The following is a 21,682-nucleotide window of genomic DNA, read 5'->3' as shown; positions in this document are numbered from 1 at the left end:
GTTGCACTAAATAATCGGAGTGATAATAGTTAAAGTTTGTTGTAAGTTCTTAATGGAAAAAACTATTTTAAATTACTACCTTTCTAATAGCCTCTGAATACTTTGCATAAAATAATGCGATCTTTAATTAAATTCCCTATTTTATAATATATATATTGTAAAATTTCGTAATATTTACAATATAATATATTGTAAAACCTCTGTATTACTACTTTTAAATATAAGTTATTGGAAGTGATAATACAGGAATTTAAATATAAAGATTTTAAATATAAATTATAGAAAATTGTTTATTATTCATAAAATATAAATTGTATTTACACAAAAAAAAAGAACTATCAAAGCATAATTTTATACTTTTTACATTTCATAAATAAGTCAAGATAAATATAAAATTCTCCACAATACTTATATTGCCTATTTACACAATATAAATATAATAATAATAAAAAAGATATAAATTATTTTTAATTGTCCGATTCTAATTGTTAATTTTCATTTTGAGCAGTTTCAATAGAAACTTTTTGCTTTATCCACGCTTTCGCTAATGCCAAGAAGTTAAGATTTGTTCTTAGATATTCCCCTTCTGAGAATACGAAGTCGAATTCTTTTTCTCGAAGCCAAATATCTTCTATTTAATACAGATTAGTTTTAATATAAATTAAGAATACTTCTTTTCAATTTAAATTCGTCCAAAACTATTTAATGTTATTCTACTATTTAACATTATCAACATCATCTTCCGACGGAGAATTAACTAATTCAAATTTAGCATAAGCTATCCAAACGCGTGTATTATAATGTAAGAAGATTTATAAATTAAGTTTTATATATATATATATATATATATATATATATATATATATATATATAATCATACCATGAAATCATGCTTACTTTGACATGAACATTTCGTTCTAATAATTTCTCAAATAGTTGTCTGGTATTTTCTATTTCATCCTGAGATATTTCAAAATCTATATATGACTTCCATAAAAGTTCAGGCATATCCAAACTAATAATACAAATAATACAAATATTAAACATGTTTTTGATAAAAAATAAAAATAAATGAAAAAAGACAGCTTTAATTACATTTAGTAGTAATTTATAAAAATATAACTTAATTCGCCTAAGACACAGCTAATTCATAAATAGCTCTCGTACGGTCAAAGTCTCCTAATAAAGTTTCTGATTCTTTTAGAAACTTTATAGACATTATAACAATGAAATAAATATAAGTAGAATAAAACATAAGATAAATGTAACTGTAGTTTTCTTTCATTCACATTGTGCTGTTTTGAAGTGCAAATTCAAATAATTTTTCATACAGAATCCTGCATCTGTCAAATTTTCTACATTGTACCACTAAACCATTGTTACCACGGAACAATTTGTCTCTGGGATACACATCCAATACCATACTTAGAAATAAATGAAATTAAATAGTTAAAAATACAATAATTCAATACTTATAAATAAAAAAAAAAATTATTATAATAATAGCATACTAATGTTTTTCTCGCTACAATAAAATTTTTTTATTGTATTTCGAAATATGCATAACATAGCCATATCTTAGAAAATGTGAAATCTTTATGTAGAATAAGATCTAAACAGATTCTAAAAAATAAAAAAATAATATAAAATTTTATCTTTATGTAATATCTTATTTTTATAGTAACTTTAATTAGGGTGAAGTTATACGAAAATATGTTTCTCTGTGACCAAAGAAATGAATCTTTATTTATTAATCACTACTTAACTGCTAATTAATCTTACCTGTGAACAAAAAACGACAATTCACGTTTATTGTTCACTCTGTTAAATTTTATTTACTAATTATTACTCTCGTCTACGATCTATTTCTTACTGCCCGTTCTCTCCCCAAATCTTAACGTCACGATTTGTAGGTAACAAAAGAATTTATAGATAACGAAAGACAAAGGAAGGGCGGGCTATGAGACGCGCGTCAAATCTACTTGAAGAAAGTATACTTTCTTTACATTTATATGCAATAATAAAGTATTATAAAGCTCTATAAAACTCTTTATATATAACAATAATTTTATATAAGATAAACTGTATCTGAAACTTGACGACATTTACCTATAACTACCATGTCAATTTCTTCATACAAAGCATAATTTATGTACAGATAGATATATCGTTTCCATGCTCCTATAAAAAATTTATTTAATGGAAAGGAACTTTAATTTGACTTCAGAATTGTTAAAATGTAAATATTCATTACCTTAGTAGATGGGACATTTGCTATAGCTCGTTCATACGCTCTTAATACATTATGATTTTCTTCAAATTTTAGTAATCTCAGATAGTCAAACCAAGCATCATAGTTGGAAGAATTTTCCTTGACTTCTTGCTCATATTGATATTTTCTTTTACTGATTATTACATCTTCAATGCCTATTTAAAAATGTTATGAAATTTGTGTTATTTTTTTATAAATTTATACAAATTAATATTAATACTTGAAACTTTTTAATTCATATTTCGTATTAAATAAATATTAATCTTTATAGTATAAATTACTTACAAAATCACCATATTTATTTTCGTGTATGACATATGCATTAAATATTTCTTTTGTTCTTTCTTTGAAATATTGTCTAAAGCATACTTAGAAATTATTTTTGCTATATCATGCTATCAAAGAAATATTAAAATTATACTTAATATAATAATAACAGAGATACTAAATATATTGTTATTTTAAAATAATACTTCTTTCTGTCCTTCTTCAAATCTTGCAAATGCTAGAAATAGCTTTTCATCTAAGTTCTCATCTCCGAAAAAGTTTATAACACCTTCATAAACTTTGCGTTCTAAATTTTTTACAGAACTATATATCTCCATATACAATTATATATCTCTACCTAGCTTTTTGTATTTCTTTATATAGTAATTCAAATTTAATATATGTTTACTATGCCTGTTAGTCAGGTCCCCATTCCATCCATCGCTCAAAAACTTGACGTGCTTCTATAATAAATCTCTATAAAATCAAGTTAGATAATAAAAAATAATCTCTAATTTTATATCAAATCTTACCAATAATATTTTCTAACATTTCTTCCATATATGTGTATTTGTATCAAAATTGATTTATTCTAGGTAAAACTGTGACTGCACGATCTAATAAATTTCTGGCATAATTTATGTACTTATTGCGCATTACTATTTCAATATAATATAGCCATAATGTAATGTTTTTATTATCAACATATAGCGCATGTTCATATACAGATTTAAAATAAATTGGACATATAAAACTTGAAATATTTCTAATACAACTAAGACTATAAAATCTACTATTTTTTGTATTTAAAGTACCTTGCTCTCTGCATTGTTTCTGATTTTCTTCCCATGGGGCATATTTCATCCGATTCGTTATAACCATATGATTCTTATACATATTGTCGTCATAGATATTTCATTTTCCATATTGATAAGCAGCTAATTTATGGGAATTTTATATTTTCTGTTTAGGTGGCTAAAAGGGAATATTTACAAATGAATTGTTCTCTATGTAAAATTATAGATAGGTTTAACATTATTGCATGAAGATTTTTTTCTTTGCTTCTCTTAATAGCTGTTTTACAATGATTTAAATTTGCTTTATTTTTCACCTAAAAAAAATTTTAATTGTGAATAAATATTACAATTATAAGTTGTTTATGCTATAATTTATAATTATAAAATAAAATATATTAATGTATAATAATTTTACCTTAGCCACGTTGGGCATTTTTTGTGACTTCGAGAAGAGTCTAAGAAAGAATAAATGATTTCTTTTGTATTCCTGGCATCTTAGTCGTTTACTTTGTTTTCGGCGTCTTTGTTGTTTCTCAGTTTGTTTGGTTAGTTTCCCACGTGTGCGGGTGGTGGCGCCGAAGCGTATTAGTTACGAGTTTTGCCGGAGAACGCATTACATTCGCAACGAAATCACCATAATTGCGATTATTGCGCCAAAGCATTGGTTAACTACAACGTCATAGATATTTTTATAAAATGAAATAAATTATAAATTGACCTTTGGTATTACCAATACTTAAACTATTAGTTGAATTTAACGTTAACTACCTTTTGCAGTAGGTGTGTGTGATCTTAGCGACAGGTATGGGCAAAATATGAACGAGGAAACAAGCAACGGTATCTGTCGCCATCGTGCATCTATCGTATCGGTTTAGTTATTACCCTCTTACGCTTACATAATTGGTTTTGTTGGATTATCGTACACCGTACTAAACCCTTAAAATATTTTTGTTTATTTCATTATTACTTTTTATTAATAAGAATTTGAGTAATCTTTTATCTTTTGGCTTAATATTTTTAACAATTTTTTTGTATTGTACAATGATATTGTTGTTATTTTTTTTCAGATTATGATTGCAGTTGTTTGCACAGCCACAGATGAATCGATCTTTGTTTCGATAAAATAAAGAAGGAATTGTGAAGTAGATTTGTTGTTAATGTTTTTCGATTACTTTAAACTTGTTTGCGTTTTATGATGTTAAAAAACTTTTAGGAATATATCTGTATGAATAGTTTGGGTGCAAATCAGTCATAGAGTCAATATTTGTTCGTATAGAATTTTATTTTTCTTTTTTTCTACAATCAGACATACTGTATATATAAAACAAGCAATAGATATTCGCGAATTAAATTTATTGTTTGCCTCTTAATTATTAAATAATTATTGCGCATTTGAGTCAGTGCATCAGAGAAGATGATCAAGGACCTATTACACTTCTATAGAAGAATATTGGTAAATAAATGTTTAAATTTAATAGCTAATATAATACTACATTTCTTTTTATTACGATAAATTTAATAAAAATTGTGTTTAATCCTTTTTCAGATTTGCATTGTCATTAAGTCAATGTATTACAAATTCAATCTAATTAATTTTCCATCTACGTCGATTTATTTCATTTTGGACTTATTACGGAACAGTTTACATAAATTTCGAGCTACAACGGGGCAAGTGTTTCGGAGCTATTGTGAATCTTAAGCAGTAAGTGAACAAATTTAAGTTCCTCTAGTATATATTATGTCGAGGATGAAAGATTCGACTTGACATGAGTTACTAGTTGTAATTTTTTCTATTAATTGTTGACGAATTGCCATTAATAATTAACTTTTTGGATTTACTCTTGAATGGTACAGTTTTAATTGTTTTTTTATTGGGCATAATCTAGTTTCATTAGCTTAGGATAGTATTTTCTTGTTTTATTAATGAGTCATTTAATTAATACGCGTCATGCAACAACTCTTTGCAGTGTGATTTAAGTGCGATTGGTTGTCACAATTGGTGACGACGGCGCTCACACATTGGCTTCTACAGCTTTTTGACTATGCGTACTTGAGCGTGTGCCAATTATGTTTATGTTAATGATATTAATTATTATAAAAACCATAAAATCTGATTAATTTGCACAAATATGTTTTTGCACATGAATTTAATCGTTATAATATAATCAAACATCATAACACAATCAGTAAGCCTTTCGAGATCTTCTTTAGATGCAATAATCGAGAACAATTCATTCAGTAAAATGAAATAATTTTTGGTCTAGAAGTACTAGTAACATTCTGTTTCAATTTGTGAAGATATGCTTATTTTTAATTTCTAACGTTTAGAGAAAATTAATAATCGTGTGATATCTTTCAATGCAGTATGGTGCATCTAACACAATTTGGCATCTTTTGTATTTGCATGTTGTTTCAATACATTTCTTATATTTGTCACTAATTTTATATGCTTATATTTATTTTTTGATATTGTTAAATTGTTTTTTATTTTCTTGTCTTTTTTTTTTTATTGTTTTTTTATATTCTTTTGAAAAATGAGCGCAATGTTGCATCTATAGTTTTTGTGATGTTTATTGCTATTCGATAAGTTATTCTGAATCGTTTTTCGTAATCCACTAATTGTGCAGTTTTTAATAATAATTCTACAATATTTATTCTATATTCAGTATAACTTTGTTTTTTTTTTATTTATTGTTTCGTACAGAATATATCTATTAAAGAGTGCTTTGTCGAATGTATGTAAAAAGAATTTTCTATATATTTTCATATATTATCTCATAATACAAAAAGAAATTAGCGATTAATTTCAATCATGTTTTTATTATATTCAGTTACATATTTTGGTTTCAAAATACGATTGAATTGAATTTATTCTTGACTACAATCAGTAATTTCTGCTGTTTTGTACTTTGTATAAATGGCATAAACGTTTCATTTATTTTCTTTTTTCAGTTATATTTTCCCGTTTTTAATTTTGTACCGACAAAATCTCGGTATATTGGTTTTATTAAAACGCATAGATGCATGTGTTTTATTTTTAATTATTGTTAAAAACAGTTTAAGAGACGCATATTATTTTTCAACATATGATATAATTTATTGAAAATTGATTGTGACAATTCAATAATTTTTAGATGCTCTATTATTAGAATTTATGTTGTCATTACCTATATATATCTTAAAGTGATAGCAATAATTTCACGCTGATTCATATTATTTATAAATTTTTATGCCAAATCTTTGTAGGTTGGATTATATTGTTTATATGGAATAAGTCTCTTAAATTGCATTAATGATTTATTAATGGTGATATCCATGTGTTTAAATTTTTGAATTTATGAATAAACAAATTTATTATAACTTTTATTTTATGTAATCAATTTGTATTGTCAACTGTATCATTATTTATTGAATGCAATAATCTAGTAATTTGTAAAAATCTTATGAATGTTATAATCTTTTCGAATATTGGTTATTTTGTAATGACCCTTTCATAGCAGTCATTTGAATTTTTATTTTTACTTGTTTTTTTATCTCAATTATTATTATACATAAGATAATTTTATTTCATCACAATTTACAGGAACTTTAGTCGCGTTGCAATTTTGCTTATTTTGCTGAAAATCAAAAGTGAAAAATTAATTTTTATCAAATCTTCTATCGATCGATATTTTGCACTAAAGCATTTCAAATATAAATGTAGCTGATCAATACAATCTGTGAAGTATATGGCTTTTTATTTGAATTTTAGCACTCTTTGTTCTAAAACTTGCAAAATTTGTTTGCTAACATTATAAAATTTTCGCACCATGTATGCTACTCCTACCTTCTTTTGCATTTCATCGTTTACTCTTCTTCGGATAGATATATTTGATGGCCCTAGTGTTTGCTTTTATTCTATCTGTAAGAATGATACTTCAAAAATGTAACTTTCTTAGAACTCCTGTTCAAAGTTTCGATGTTTCTCAAAATGCTTTTCCTTTTATTGGTGACGTCACTGATTAAGAATGTAGCCCACCTCCAAATTAACTGTTGAATGGAAAACGACAGTTCTCTACTTGTGTTTCTCCCTTGAAGTATTTACTTTCTCCAGCAATCTATCAATAGATTGATATTAAAACGAAGGGGAAGCAGATCGAAAGACTGAAACGATTGCTGTCAAATTGTAACAATTGTTTAACAGTAACAACTATTTAATATATTGGGTCGTCCGGAAAATTCTTGCCTCCCAAAAGACGACACGAACTTTCCGAAAAATCCGATAATTAATAAAAGAAAAAGTACGATGTTCACTTCACTGTTTGATCAACAGATTTTTTGAGAAGTTCGTATAAAGTTATTATATGCACATGATGCTATTTTAACAAAGTTATTTTTATTTGCTTGTAGTACGCACAATATTCGTGAGCCTCTTTACCTTCGATTCGATGTTTGGATTCGATTGTAAGACAATTTGATGTCGAATGTAGATTGACTTTATGATCCTATTATTATAAATTGAATTCGGATTTAAACTGTATTAATTGTATTAAAAATACTAAGAGTGTATGTCTTATTACAAAAATTATTAACTTTCCAGAATATTAATGTACTAATGAGTGGAAAACAGAGTCGTCCTTACTCATCTATACTGTGTAGACTATGCATACCTATGTAACATGTATCATGTTAGCATAAAATAATTTCAATTTCTTCCCTGTTTTGGCTATATATGGTGTGCCGCATTGGTTGTAAGTAGAACTTTTTCTTCACTACCATGTGATAAGAAAATTCTTAAAGTTAAATTTACAAAGTGAGATATATTTTCATAATTTATTTCTCCCATTATTTTAAGTTAGAACACAATAAGTGGAGTTTTGTCGTTTCTTTCTCACAAAGTTATTCTACTATTAAATTTGCAATTTATTGTTCTGCTGCATTGGTCGTTTCGTTTACAGAAATTCATATGTAATATTCTCCTATATCTCCTATATCTGAATACTCAAATTATAGCAATCATCTAAGTAATTTTTAATATGGATTCGTTCGAAGCGAATGATCTATATATTATGCAAGAAAATTTTTTCGTGCATTTAAATAACTTCACGGTATATTACTAGCAACTATTACTTGCATTAAACCTTTGTAAAATTCATTGTTCCTTAATTTGATGGTTGATACTCATTTTTTCTTTCACATGGATTACCTCGTTCTTCAACATTTCTTTTATATTTAAATAAATTTATATGTTGCACTATGTTTTTCTTTCAAATTTAACACTTTTACCATAGATTTCATAATAAATACTTTTTTTATTATTTTCATGAATAACTTTCCATTAATGATATTCTATATATATTAGTTTTATTAGGATATCAATATGGAATATGAATATGTTGGGTTGGCAACTAAGTGATTGCGGAAAGTGTAAAGTCCATCTATCGATAAAATCCGCAATCACTTAGTTATCAACCCAATATAAGTGGAATTTCATTTGATATAATCTTTATATTGCTTCTTATCATTATCAGTTTATAATCTTTACTATATAATGTAACATAATATAATATATTATATAATAATATATATAATATATAACCACATATAGCACTTAATAAGCATTATATTAAATTAAATTAAATTAAATTATTAAATTAAATTGAACTGATTAATTCAAACATCATATTATCATTTCCATTATCATGTTAATACTCCGACTAACTTACATCTGTACTACTTCGTTAAAATATATTATATCACCTCCACATTAAGATCAAGTGTTTTGGCTTTCTCATTCTTTACTGCACCCTGCACATCTTTTCGTAACTTAGCACACATTTGTCCGCTTTCTTCTATATCTACTTTTTTTAATATCCCTCTCTTTCTTAATTATTCCTTTTAACCACTTTATCCCTTCAGCACTGAGAACTTCTGTTACCTGTAACTCCAATCTATTCACCATTTCGCACTCATTCATCCAGTATTTAATAGAATCTTCCTCTTTACTATTGAACTTGCAGCATTTCTCTTGTTCGGCTCCCCACTATTTATTGGCTCCTTCCAAAGAACCGCATTTTTCTTTTACAATTATTGCATAATCTTCATTGTCATCTGTTCTCCTTCATTAATTTCTTTATATCTTTGAATGTATTTTACTTTCTTAATGACATTCTACTATATCAGGCTTTTGACTTTTCTTAAATATTCAAGAACATTTACTAAGTTTACAAAATTTTCAATAGTATTAAGTTAATCTGATTTCACCAATCAAATTTGAGACGTCAACAGAATTTGTAATTAAATATTCACGTGAGTGATTTAAAGTCATGAAAATATATTTCATTGTGGTCTATATTTAGTACATATTACGCGTTATCCCTCTCTGAAGATGTTATTATGATTGCTATGTAGACTGAATTTACAGATAGATGATACATTAAGATATAACAAATATAAACATACTTTCATTCTCATGTATAAAAATTCAATCTGTGTAAAAAAAAACAGTAAATATAAAAACAGCATTGTAATAAAATTCTTTTCTTTTTGAATACCACAGTTTTTACAAATTAATGATTGCTCTACTAAGCATTTTTCTCACGTATATTTTTCATACTGCAAGCAGATTCCCGTTGTACAAAACAAAGAGTAACAAGTAAAGCCTTGATCAAGTTAGGGAAACAGGAAAGTATTGTACTATTTAAATTGTAACACCTTCAGTTGTAACCAGAATAAGTGATACGAATTAGTTAGTCCATATCTTATAGGTAGGATTATAAAATATATCCTTCATATATTGTATGAATCTGCACCTAATTTTAGTTGGAAACAGTTGTTTATTAACGGTAAGATTCATGGCCAGGTTCTAACAATTTTAGCTATTTTCAATAAATTTATTCCATACTTTAGAAATCAAAGAATATTTATCAGTTTGTAGGCGTTGGTTTCGAATACTTTTTTCATCGAATAAATTAAAAAATTTGTATAAAACAATTCTTGGTTGTCGTGCTTGAAAAAAAATGTAGTCTCCCATTTCTTATTCCACAAATATGAAATGTTCAAATTTTTTTCTTCGTATACTCTACATGTTTACAAAATAACAAGAAATGTATCTAATTTTGCTGGAGGTAGATTCCATGTAATTCCTAACACTCGATTTGCTTCTAGTTCTGTGCATTTTCGCATGAGTTCAATAATAATTATCAAGGCAAATATAGTTCTTATTTGACCTTTTATAATGTTTTTTTTTTTTGTGTATATCGTTGGATTTGGTAATGGCCATCCAAATCTTGAACCCTTTTTGTATTTCTTCCCATACAGTTCCATCAATAGCAACTTCAATGTCCTGGTCATTTCCTTTATTCTTGTTTTCAGAACTTGACGGAAATCCTCTTCCCTTTTATCTCCTGTTTGTTCAAAATGTTCCTTTCTTCATCCTCATTATTTAAGCGTTTATTATCAGTTTCGAATAAATTATATCCAATTATAATTTGGTCATCTTTAATTTTAGAAAATTTATCTTCATCGTCTTCTAAACACCCCTCATTTATATCGTTTATCTCCTTCACTGGTATCTTCTTTACTGAACGTCTTGTCATGTTTAAGAGTAAATATTAGAACAATACAGTAAAGTAAAATGTAAACTAACTATTAAGTTATGTTTACTTTCTTTTTACTTACTATTTTGACACTGTGATGCTCTGTTTGGAACTCTCAAAATTAGACTGTTTTTTGATGTAACAATATGTACGATAATAATATTCGAGGATAATTTGAATGATTTTGGTTAGATCAAATCTCGTATGCCTACTTTATTGTGGTTTTTACAAATTGTCATTTAATTGGTTACGGTTGATATGACAAGGTACATATTTTTCTCAGAATAAAGAAAATAAAATCAAGCGTAAATATTGATAAAATTATTAAATGGATATTATAGAAATCATAATTACATTAATATAGGAATTATAATTATAAATCAAATAGAGAAAAAAATAACAGTGAATGCAGAATTTGTATTCAAAATCCAAAACCGGTCATTTGAGAAACTGTTGTACGGTTAGTGTTAAAAACATTTAGACAATCATTATCTGTAATACTAACATTTACTATTTTACTATTTGCGATTATGTCAGAACACTTCTTACTCTTATTTTTTTTTTTAAATATTACATCAGGCTTTTTTGAAATGTATTTAAACAAGGACAGTAGAGAATAACAATACGATTAATATTTTGCATCGGAAGATGGTATGGAAGTGCATCTGTTAAAATTAAATCATTGTTCTCAATCGTATTTCTCATGTTTGGCTTTTAAAGATCGATTAACATATTTCAGTTCAATCTTAGTTCTATTTCCGTTCCGTCTCCGCTCCGTTATTTCAGTACGGAACGCAGTTCCACCACTCAGTTTTGTTTGAGTTACATACATGTATTTATACATCAATAATGTATTATATAATATACTATTCAATATATTAGTTTCCATTCTATGGACATCAACAATGTAAAAAATAGCCATAGAAAATTTTCTTTGTAATATATAAATATATAAATTTATCCATTCTTTTTTCTCGAAATATTGACGGAAAATAACTTTTAAAACCTTTATCAACTATGCATATGCAAATATTATTTTTCGCTCTATAAAAGTGACACTTTTGGTATTACTTTAATAAAATTTTGTTTTGTGATCAGTTAACCATAATTTTTTTTGTCAAATATTAAATATGTTAGAAAATAAAGGATATTTTCGTCAAATTTGCTTTTTCTATTTCCGGAAAGGCAAAAATCCGTGGTAAATCATTGAGGAAATTTGTCCTTTATATGGAACCATAGAATGCTGTAGATGATTCAACATACAAAAAGTAGTTTTGAATATTTAGAGAGTAAATTTGGATGTAGAAATATTTTACAAAATAGGTTAAGCCTAAGTTATCGCAACCAAATTTTATTGACTTACGATTTAAGTTTCAATAGCATATTGGCATAAACAACAACAAGATCAGTCACACATCGAGCTTTTTCAAGATTAGATTGAGCGTTCGAAGTTATGCAAATTGTACATGTCTCTTGATATATAAAAGTATGTGTAAGATACAACTAATTTTATTTTGCAAGATGTTTGATAAATAATTACTACCAATTGATTATTGAACTAGAAATATTTATTATCTTGAAGTGAATAATAAATTAATACAAGTTTTTATAACAATTTCTAAATAAACACATATTTTAAACTATGAACGTCTTGTTAAAATTTACAAAAATTTAATAATCTTGCATCGTGTGGTATCTTTCGAAGTATATTAGTACATGTAATGCAATTTTACATTTTGTGCACTCTTACATTGTTGGAGTTATCTTGTACGATATTGTAGGTTATAGAGTTAAAATGACTTCGAAATGAAAGATAATATTTGCATGTTTGTAGACGATAATGGTGCAAAACTGATATGTTCTATAATCCTATTTTGTGGACTTCGACAGCGTCAAATGAGATGCATGAAACAATCAAAAATCTTCTTTGTAAAAAATTTAAAGATGAAAGATTAAATTAATGAAAGTTAACTCTTTCGCTACGGCAGCCCCGTCCGCCGAAGTACCGTCACTGAACAGAAACTCTCGCCGGAAATATGCACAGTACACGTGGTTTCTGTATAAATGTTGTTCTAAGTCTTAAATAGGAACTGTGCTGAATAAAATAATCATTGCTCTAATGTAATAAGTATATTTACATTTTTAATATGAAAGTACTTACAATATTATTAAAATACAAAATACAAAATTATAAGTAACATAGGTATTTATATAATTGAGCCGTTTATTTTGAAAGTGGCCTAAGTCCATTTATTTTCAAATCGAGATATTTAAGGGTTTGCGTTTCAATGAATTTAAAAATATACGTATAGGATACTAATGAGTCATACTGCTTAAGTGTATCTAAGAGTGTTAAATTTATAGTTCCTATTAAAATAGTGGTAATTATTAAGTGAATAATATGCGTTTTCTTATCAAGAATAGAGTTAGGCCACTTTCAAAATTAACAACCAGATTCATTTTAAAATTTGAAGGTGCCCAAGTCCATTCAACATAATTTAAGATGATTCAAATTGATAAAAATAATACTCAATTTATTTTACATATCTTTAAAACTCTTCGAAAACATAATTTATGCGATTCGAAACATTTTTTAACTACTTAACGTACAAAATTACAGACATAAATTTATTACAAAATAATTTACTACTCATCTATATATTGTTTATGTGAAAGGGATTTGAAGAAATCATGATGTTCCGGTGCTATATATCGTAATAGGTCAATTATGTGCTTGAATTTTGCTGTTGTAATTTGTCTGATATTTTTATACAGTGGTGTCAATACAATATTTTCGAACTTTCTTGGTCTACCCCAACGTGGTGATAAATTCAGGACTTAAAAATTTTCATTTTCATTCATGGATGTCTTATAGAAAATTTTATACGGTTTATTTCTGACAAAACGGATCCGACATATTTTTAACCAGTTTATTGATTCTCCATCAGAATTCTTTACCCTTTTAAAAATTGCGTCTTCTAATAATTGTGTTCCTACAAAATCTTCTTGTCTCATTTCATTTACAATAAAGTTATTACCTTTCCGACACTTTTTAATAATCTTGTAATAATCTTGGGGAACGAACAGTAAATTATTTTTTTTTAATGACATTTCTACCACGCCAAAATCTCTATCATTTGATAAAATTGAATGTCCTGATATTAAAAATTTGTGATCTATGATTTCCACATTATTTTCCCAAGTTTGAACAACCACATTAAAGCTACTTTAATGTTTCTATTTTGCCCGGGCACGTGTCACTGTAAGCTATAATGTGTCTTTCACTTCTTAAATTTTTATCATGTTTTAGGATGCATGAAACAATTTCTCTGGATGCAATAGTTTCATCCCAAACGTACATGTAAACATTATCGTTATGAAAATTGTGAATACCCAAATTTAGAACATACATATTGCGTTTGTAATATGCTACTGAGATAATCAACTTGGTATACGGTAATGCTTTTTGCAAGTCGAACGGGAAAGCGAAATATTAATCTGAATTACGTGATACTTGTCCAGATCTTGTTTTAGTGAATTTCTAGCTGATTCTGCTAGTCTTAAATGGAAATCGTGTTCTTCTGTAAGTTTACAGTAAAACCTGGTTTTGTGCGGTCCTTTTTTATGCGATTTTATTTTTGTGCGATTTTTTTTCCGTCGTCACAAAAACTGATCACTGAGTTTATGGTACCAAAAAACAAATTAATTGAAATCCTATCTTCAAGCGACGAAAATGATTTTGAACCAATTCATTACAAGAAGATGAGCGTTTTGGATTACGACGAGTAGCACTAAACTATTTAATATATAATTGGAAAACTTCTCCATATATATGTACAATGAAGAATTAAATATTTTTACAATTTCTTCAGGTCTAATTTAATTATTTCATTTAATTGAAAGCATTCTCTCATCTATTTCATAAATCATTGATGTAGTTTCTAAGTCCGACTGTTTTTATGCGGTCCCTGTCCACCGCATAAAAAATATTTTAGGTAGTATATTGTACAAAGTTGTTTATTATACGTAAGAATTTATAAAATTTCTAAATATTTTTTTGTACGATTTCTTTTTTGCGGTCCCTATTTACCACACAAAAACACGTTCTACTGTATTCTTTTCTTCATCATCATTCGATGCTTTAATTTTGATGATTAATAAGTCGCATTTTTGACATGTATCTTTGCGCGGTTGGTGGAAATGTAAATCAAAATTTTTTTTAAATATTTTTCTGTAAGTCCACCCATTAACGGCTTTTATTTTATTATCATCGCAATGAAGCTTGTATAAATTAAACATTTTCCTAAGAATTAGATCAGGATGTAGATATCATCTATTAGGATTATGAGATCTGGTATAATGGAATTCAAATTTAGGAGAAGTTTTAATATGATTTTGAACGAGCTTTTTCCCTTCCTCAGATAATTTTCTTGATGATCCAATCATCATCCCACGTAAATCATTGCCTACATTTGCAGAGTTTAATACTCGTTTTAAGCGCCCTTCACTTACTTTAAAAGTATCCAAAAAGAATTTTTTACAGACGGGAACTTTTCCGTTTTTAGAATTTAACAAATACCTAAAACTCCAATTTCTTGGCGAATCTTTTCCGTTTGTTGGATGTCTTCGTTTCACAATTTTGCGCTCGACAGCTTCGTAAAACAATATATTTTGTTTATTAACATCTCCTAAACCCCAAAATTTCTAAAAAATATTCTTTCTTTCTTTTTCATCGTAATTTTTTGTGAAAGCATTCCGACAACGGCAATCTTTGTTTTGGAAAATTTTTACAGGTACAATATTTCCGGTTTGAGTACAATATCTTTTTCCTGAATTCCGTTTAATCTTTCGCACTTTTTGGATATATGATTCATCATTCTTTTCTCCATTGTTATTCGTATCTTCATCCCCTGAAGACGTATATTCTTCTATAATTCTGTTTCTTTTTCGATTTTTTTTTAAATCATTAGTTACTATTTCTTCTTCACTATCCGAACTAAATGGTCTTGTTCTGTTCTTTCCCATGGGTGAAATAATTTCTAAAATTTAGTATTAAATTTTAAGTTTTATATTAATTAAACGTATTGGTTATTCAACTAACGCAATTGTCCAAAAACTGAGGTTAACTTGTTAAATACTAATTAATTAAAATTACCTTCACCACTGCCTTCAGACATTATCAATAGTAAATATCTTGATTTAAGTATAAATGGAGTTAGGCCACTTTCAAACTACACGGTTCAATTACTGAATTAACTCTGAGAAGTTATGTGTCATGAATTATCGTATTTGCTCGGAATATAAGCAACCTGAAATGCTTTACTGATAAATAACATGAGGTTATACATGTAAACATGATAATCGGAAAAAATTGACAAATGGTGTTACGCCACTTTCAAAATAAACGGCTCATTTAGTGTTTCTATAAGCAAAAACAACAAAACATGGTTATGATTGTACCACTCGTGTATGCACAAAACCAGATGAATGAACGATTTGTCCCACGACTTGTGTGGGCCCATCGCCAAATTAAATATTAACAATAGTTCATAATACTGCAAGCAGTAGATATTAAAAGACCAATGCTTATTCGTTATTTTTACCGTTCCTATGGACGTTGACGATTGGCGGTTGGGCGATGTAACTTTAATGCCTCTTCAAATTCCATTGTGGAAGAGGATAAGAAAGGAGTAATAAGCTCAAAAATAAACAACCTTATTTAGAAGATGTAGGGCTATCATTATAGGATTGCAGACGACAAAAAATAAGGTTGATGATTTCGGAAGCTACAAGTCTCTTTGTTGCGACTTTGTTGCAACGGCTTGTTGTTCGTCTGGTGTTTCGTTATAAGGTATATACGGCCTCATGATGGCACTGCTTTGTTCTTTTATGTGGTGATTTAGCTTCTCCTTGGATTGCTCACAGTGTCACCAGAATCTGCCTCGAAGGATCAAAATTATGTTGCATAGTGAGTGCGCAACTATAAGAGCGTTTCCAGATATGCGTTTTGCACTGAACTAGCGATGATAGTCAACTTGCACCGAGAATTTCCCCTGTCTTTTCCTTGTCGTCAGAGTTATAGACTCACTGGTCGCGATGAATAAGGGCGGTAGCACTAGGCTAGGATGCCGTTGAAGACTGTCATCAAAATAACGCTGGTCGCATTCCGGCATATTAAGGGGAGATCATGCGCTCTTTTAAAAGATCCCGTAAGATTTGCGAGGTGGATGCGCGATAATAAATATTGCGTTCATTAAAGCCGTATATTTAATGAAATTAATTTATTAAACCTTAATTATTATTTATCGTGATGATCGGTGACTCAGGCGCAGTAGAAGGTATGTCAAGGAATTTAATGTTGTTCGTAGCAGATGTAGACTCCTTTCGTACACAATGTGAAACACGTAATCTCGAATTATAATCTGATATCTCTGAATTAGTATCTGAATCATTTCCTTTCGGAATAGGAGAGTTATTTGATCCATTACCTACCGTCTCGCAAGATATCTCATTTCGATTAGTTCAGACATTGCGATTAAGATTTTTCACCAATTTATCCAGATTGGATCTTATTTTTTGTAAACTATCGGTCACTTCTGCATTGTTTGTTGCATTGGCTTGTAAATTTCTACTAAAATGTATTTTTGATTTTATTTCTCTTCATCGCGTACGACTCATAGTATCGGTAACAGCAGACATTCTTGTCTTTGAATGCCAATACATTTCAGTTCTTGATAATCCGTAAATGGACATAAAAAAACAGCAGCCAAAGTATTGTTCGATTTCATTCCCTGAAACAGCAATGGGTTTTGCTAGATCACATTGCAGTGCATACATGTTGGTATAGTCAACTATATTGCTTATGATTTCCTTGTCAAATAGTTGTGGAGAATAGGTTATAGGAGAATGGGGTGCTTCACCGACGTTAGGGCAATCTCCTTTCCAAGAGCGATAACAACTATTATTATTCGTCTGACATAATGGTTGCCAAACAAATTTTTTGTGATCCTGCATCTTCCTCATTTGACGAGGATTGAGTACTAAATTCTTCACCACTATCAATAACATTTATTCGTCGTCGGGGAAATACTAATACATCCTCATCGGACTCGGAATCTAATAAGGAATCATCGGACCTATTACCGCTACTGCGTCTAATTATAAATCCTCTGTTATTTCTATGTGATTTTGTATTCATATTTTGGCTGTATAATGTATAAATCTGAAAACAGGATAAAGCACAAGCTTTATTCTAAATGTACCGAAATCTGCCATAATAGCCCACTATGATCTCAAAGTTATAAAACTGTATCACAAGGAAACAATAACAAATTGAAAATTGAAATGCAAACAAATAGGTTGTTATTGATATACGAACCCAGAGCTATTATGTGCACTATTTTTAGTTTCGTAATCACTGACAGAAGCACAAATAATATTAATTCGATCAAATGGTTTCGCTTATATTTACTGCGGACAGTTTGCACAGCATTTACTTTGTTATTTCAGGTTGATGAGCCTAGCAACGGTCATAAATATTATATTGGTTGTCTTAACAACGTTATAGAATTAAGATTTATGCGCCATCTCATGAAAAAAGTTATAATTATTTGGTAAAATCTCGATAAATTAAAATGTTACTTGAAAGTTACGCGGGTTCATAGAGGGTTAATTTGTTAAATTTTATCACATGTTCTTGAAGTGATTTTGCATATAATACTATATTGTCCAGATAAACGAACATTTCCTCGCCTTGGAATCCTGTCAAAACGAGTTCTATAAGACGCTAAAATGTGTTCGGAACATTCTTGAAGCCGAGTGACATTCGCGCAAATTCGAAGTGGCCATGCAACTTCGAGAATGCTGTCTTGTGATTGTTGAATGCTGTTATGTGTTGTCCAGATACATTTCGATTTAATGAAAACCCGATTTTAAGTCGAAAATTGAAAATTATTTTGCATAGCCTAGCTGATCTAATATCTCTATGATGCTTGGCAGAAGATCGCCAATGGTTTTTTCGTTTAGCCCTCTGTAGTCAATTACCATTCTCCATGTTGGACTTCTCTTTGAGTCAGACTTTTTGGAACCATTAATTGGAATTTCATATTTTACATTTATTGGAATTTCATTATTGTAATGATCCTGTAAGATAGTATTCGGATGTTCCTTAATACTAAACGTTTCTTATATATCTACCTCTACGAGCACCCGTCCATTTGACAGGTAAACGATAATACTCATTTTCTTTAAAAAATTGATGTATTCAATTTAAGTCTGAATTGAACAATATTAGGCTTTACGTTTAAATAAGTTATTAATAAGCCTTTTTTTTAATTATCACGGAAATGATAACAATAATATTAACGGTATAGAGTAATAATATGTATTAAGCATATTTTTTACAAATATGCTGAATATTATGTGTGCATTTTCCGCATACGATCTTTTTGCAATATATACAACAATTATTGCTTCTATTTTTTTGCAGTAGCCCACTTGGCAACTTTTTCACACTTCTAACGTTGAAGGTGATAGAAAAGAAGCGTCTGCTTTTTGGCAAATGTTCCCTTGTCTTTTCATGGAATTCCTTGGCTAAATAAAGTATGAATTCTTTTTTGGATATTTTCGATCCGATGCACACTTTGTATAATATCCATGCGTTTATCGCTACCAAATCTGAAATATTGAAAAACTTGAAGGGGCCATCGGAATCTCTCTGCTTTCACATTATATTTGTATGCCATCTGGTCAACGACGTCCACACCAAACTTTGTTTTATTATAAAAAGTAATGTTTTCTGGAACACATAAATTTTTAATTATTTTCTATAATTGTTTATCTATTTTTATAATTGTTTTCTATTTGTACATTTGTATATTTGGTGCTTAGAAGAAGGACTTTTACCTTAGGTTTACTTCTATACACGGTAAGCGTGCAGTTTTCTGACATATAAATGTGAGGAAAACAAAGTCATCTTTTATGTATTCCTTTATGTGTCTGTCAATTATTAATTCGAAAGCACTAGTTACACAACCCAACATAATATTTTTCTTGGCATAGCCAATAGGCCCTGCGATATCCTTGAATATCATACGAACGGGCGTTCTACTCTCAGATCCGCCTGCTTTCAGTTTTATCCATTGTGTTTCGTCAACTATAATTTCAATATTACTCATTACATTTTGAGATGTGCTTGGAATGCTCATTCTCTCATCCTCGGAGTAAAAACTAGAAAGAATACGCATCCTCTTCTTGTTACGACACACTTTCAAGAAGTTTTCCTCTTCACTATCCGAAGATCCTTCTATCTCTCCACTTTCAATATATTTAAAACTTTCACTCTCATCTTCGCTTTAGTCTAATTCATACTGATCTTTTTCGGAAGTATCCTCAGAATTATCTTCGTTGATATTAACAATTCTGTTTAATATTTTATTATATTTCCTGATTTTACTCATGATAGAAAAAAGGGGGATTGGTCAAAATAAAAAAATTCTGTGCCCAAATTCAATTACCCTATTGTAAATACAATAAATGAAGACTGTCTACAATAAATGAAAATTGTACACACTGTCTTTGAAAAACTTTCTTACTCGGTCACTGCAACAATTATACTGAACATTGCTTCTTGTTTTAAAGGTTTCTGCGGCGATAAAATAAGCGATTTCAGACAAAAAGACAAAGATGAAGACGAAGACTAAAACTCAGGCCATACAATCGGCTTTTCTCTTTTGTCAGCTAGTCCGTTAATTTGACGGGTTTCATAGAGATAGGTATACTACAAATTTCAAAATTTAGAAGATTAAGGAAAAAAATAATTATGTGTATAAATTCTTTGGATGAAATGATTAATTTATGATGCAAAATGGTTAAAATTAATGCTATGGTTTTTTGGCTATTTCATTTCAAAGTTTGAAATCCGTCAAATTGACGGGTCCCGTAAATCTAGTGTTAAACATTCTCCTGGTAGATAAAACAGTCTGAGCTGGCTGTCAAAAGCATCAACACATTTTTTCCTTTCCTCCGCGTTTAAATGTTCCAAACCCAGTAATGATTTTATCTAACCTGCCCTATCACTTTTATTAATTCCATTCTGCTGAGGCTTACACTGCTTATTCCAGTGATTATTATCGAAATGATCTTGAAGCTAGCTGCAATATTTTGGCATCCGAATTTTGATACACTGTAATTAGTAATCGGTTTTTATACATTGTATATTCTAGTAATATCAGCATTGGCATGACAATCTCATGATCCTCGTAGGTAGTCGTAAAATAAGCTCGTCTCTGCTCATTTTTAATTATTGAGTCTCTAGTATATATTTCTGGCAATGATTCCAATCTGGGAATATATTCTTTCCTAACATCTTTATTCTTTACGTGGCACCGAAATAAAATACTGTTCCTAGCGGCTATATGAATTAGTTTCCTATCAATGAACAATATTTCCTGACTCGAGAATTTTTGGCTTAATTCACATTTGCACCGACTTTTTTACTTCAGAATTCCGTCCTGCTCTATGGGAAAAATCGATTCAACTAAATGAAAGAGGACTAGTTTCCCAAAAAGATTTATATTGAGCGAACCTTTCATATAGATATAGCTACTCGTTATGCTACTTATTCTTTTGGTTTTATTTTCGTTTTCATATCATAGTTACTGACTGCGTTATTACCAAGAATTGTGTTGTTATTGACGCTTTATGCTATTATATATTATATATTATATATTATATATTATATATTATATATTATATATTATATATTATAT

The 21,682-nt window shown here is 28.8% G+C and overlaps 3 long non-coding RNA genes and 1 pseudogene across 8 annotated transcripts in view; 1 reads left to right on the top strand and 3 right to left on the bottom strand.

The window, feature by feature from the left end:
* Positions 1–1,699: 1,699 nt before the first annotated feature.
* Positions 1,700–2,596, bottom strand: LOC124429696. Its single transcript, XR_006943523.1, has 3 exons — positions 2,558–2,596; positions 2,255–2,427; positions 1,700–2,181 (listed from the first exon to the last, which is right to left on the bottom strand). It is a non-coding gene; the product is annotated as an uncharacterized LOC124429696 (long non-coding RNA).
* Positions 2,597–2,627: 31 nt separating this feature from the next.
* On the bottom strand, positions 2,628–4,174 carry LOC124429693. Of its 2 annotated transcripts, none has more exons than XR_006943520.1 (4): positions 4,105–4,174; positions 3,752–4,005; positions 2,746–3,650; positions 2,628–2,667 (listed from the first exon to the last, which is right to left on the bottom strand). It is a non-coding gene; the product is annotated as an uncharacterized LOC124429693 (long non-coding RNA). The 2 variants fall into 2 exon arrangements; XR_006943521.1 differs by lacking the exon at positions 2,628–2,667 and having other exon boundaries at positions 2,721–3,016; positions 3,355–3,650.
* The window catches only part of LOC124429692, a 42,677-nt gene continuing 24,948 nt past the window's right edge, over positions 3,954–21,682 (top strand). For 3 of the 5 annotated variants that reach the window (XR_006943519.1, XR_006943515.1, XR_006943518.1), the window contains exons 1-3: positions 3,954–4,173; positions 4,404–4,789; positions 4,883–5,038. This is a non-coding gene — a long non-coding RNA (uncharacterized LOC124429692). Of the gene's footprint in view, positions 4,174–4,403; positions 4,790–4,882; positions 5,039–7,915; positions 8,067–21,682 lie in introns of all 5 variants that reach the window. The other 2 variants (XR_006943517.1, XR_006943516.1) reach the window with 2 other exon arrangements.
* Positions 10,405–20,371, bottom strand: LOC124429690 (annotated as a pseudogene).

This window comes from Vespa crabro, chromosome 16, assembly GCF_910589235.1.
Source record: "Vespa crabro chromosome 16, iyVesCrab1.2, whole genome shotgun sequence".
Taxonomy (NCBI): Eukaryota; Metazoa; Arthropoda; class Insecta; order Hymenoptera; family Vespidae; genus Vespa; species Vespa crabro.
This window is presented reverse-complemented; position numbering and strand designations above follow the sequence as displayed.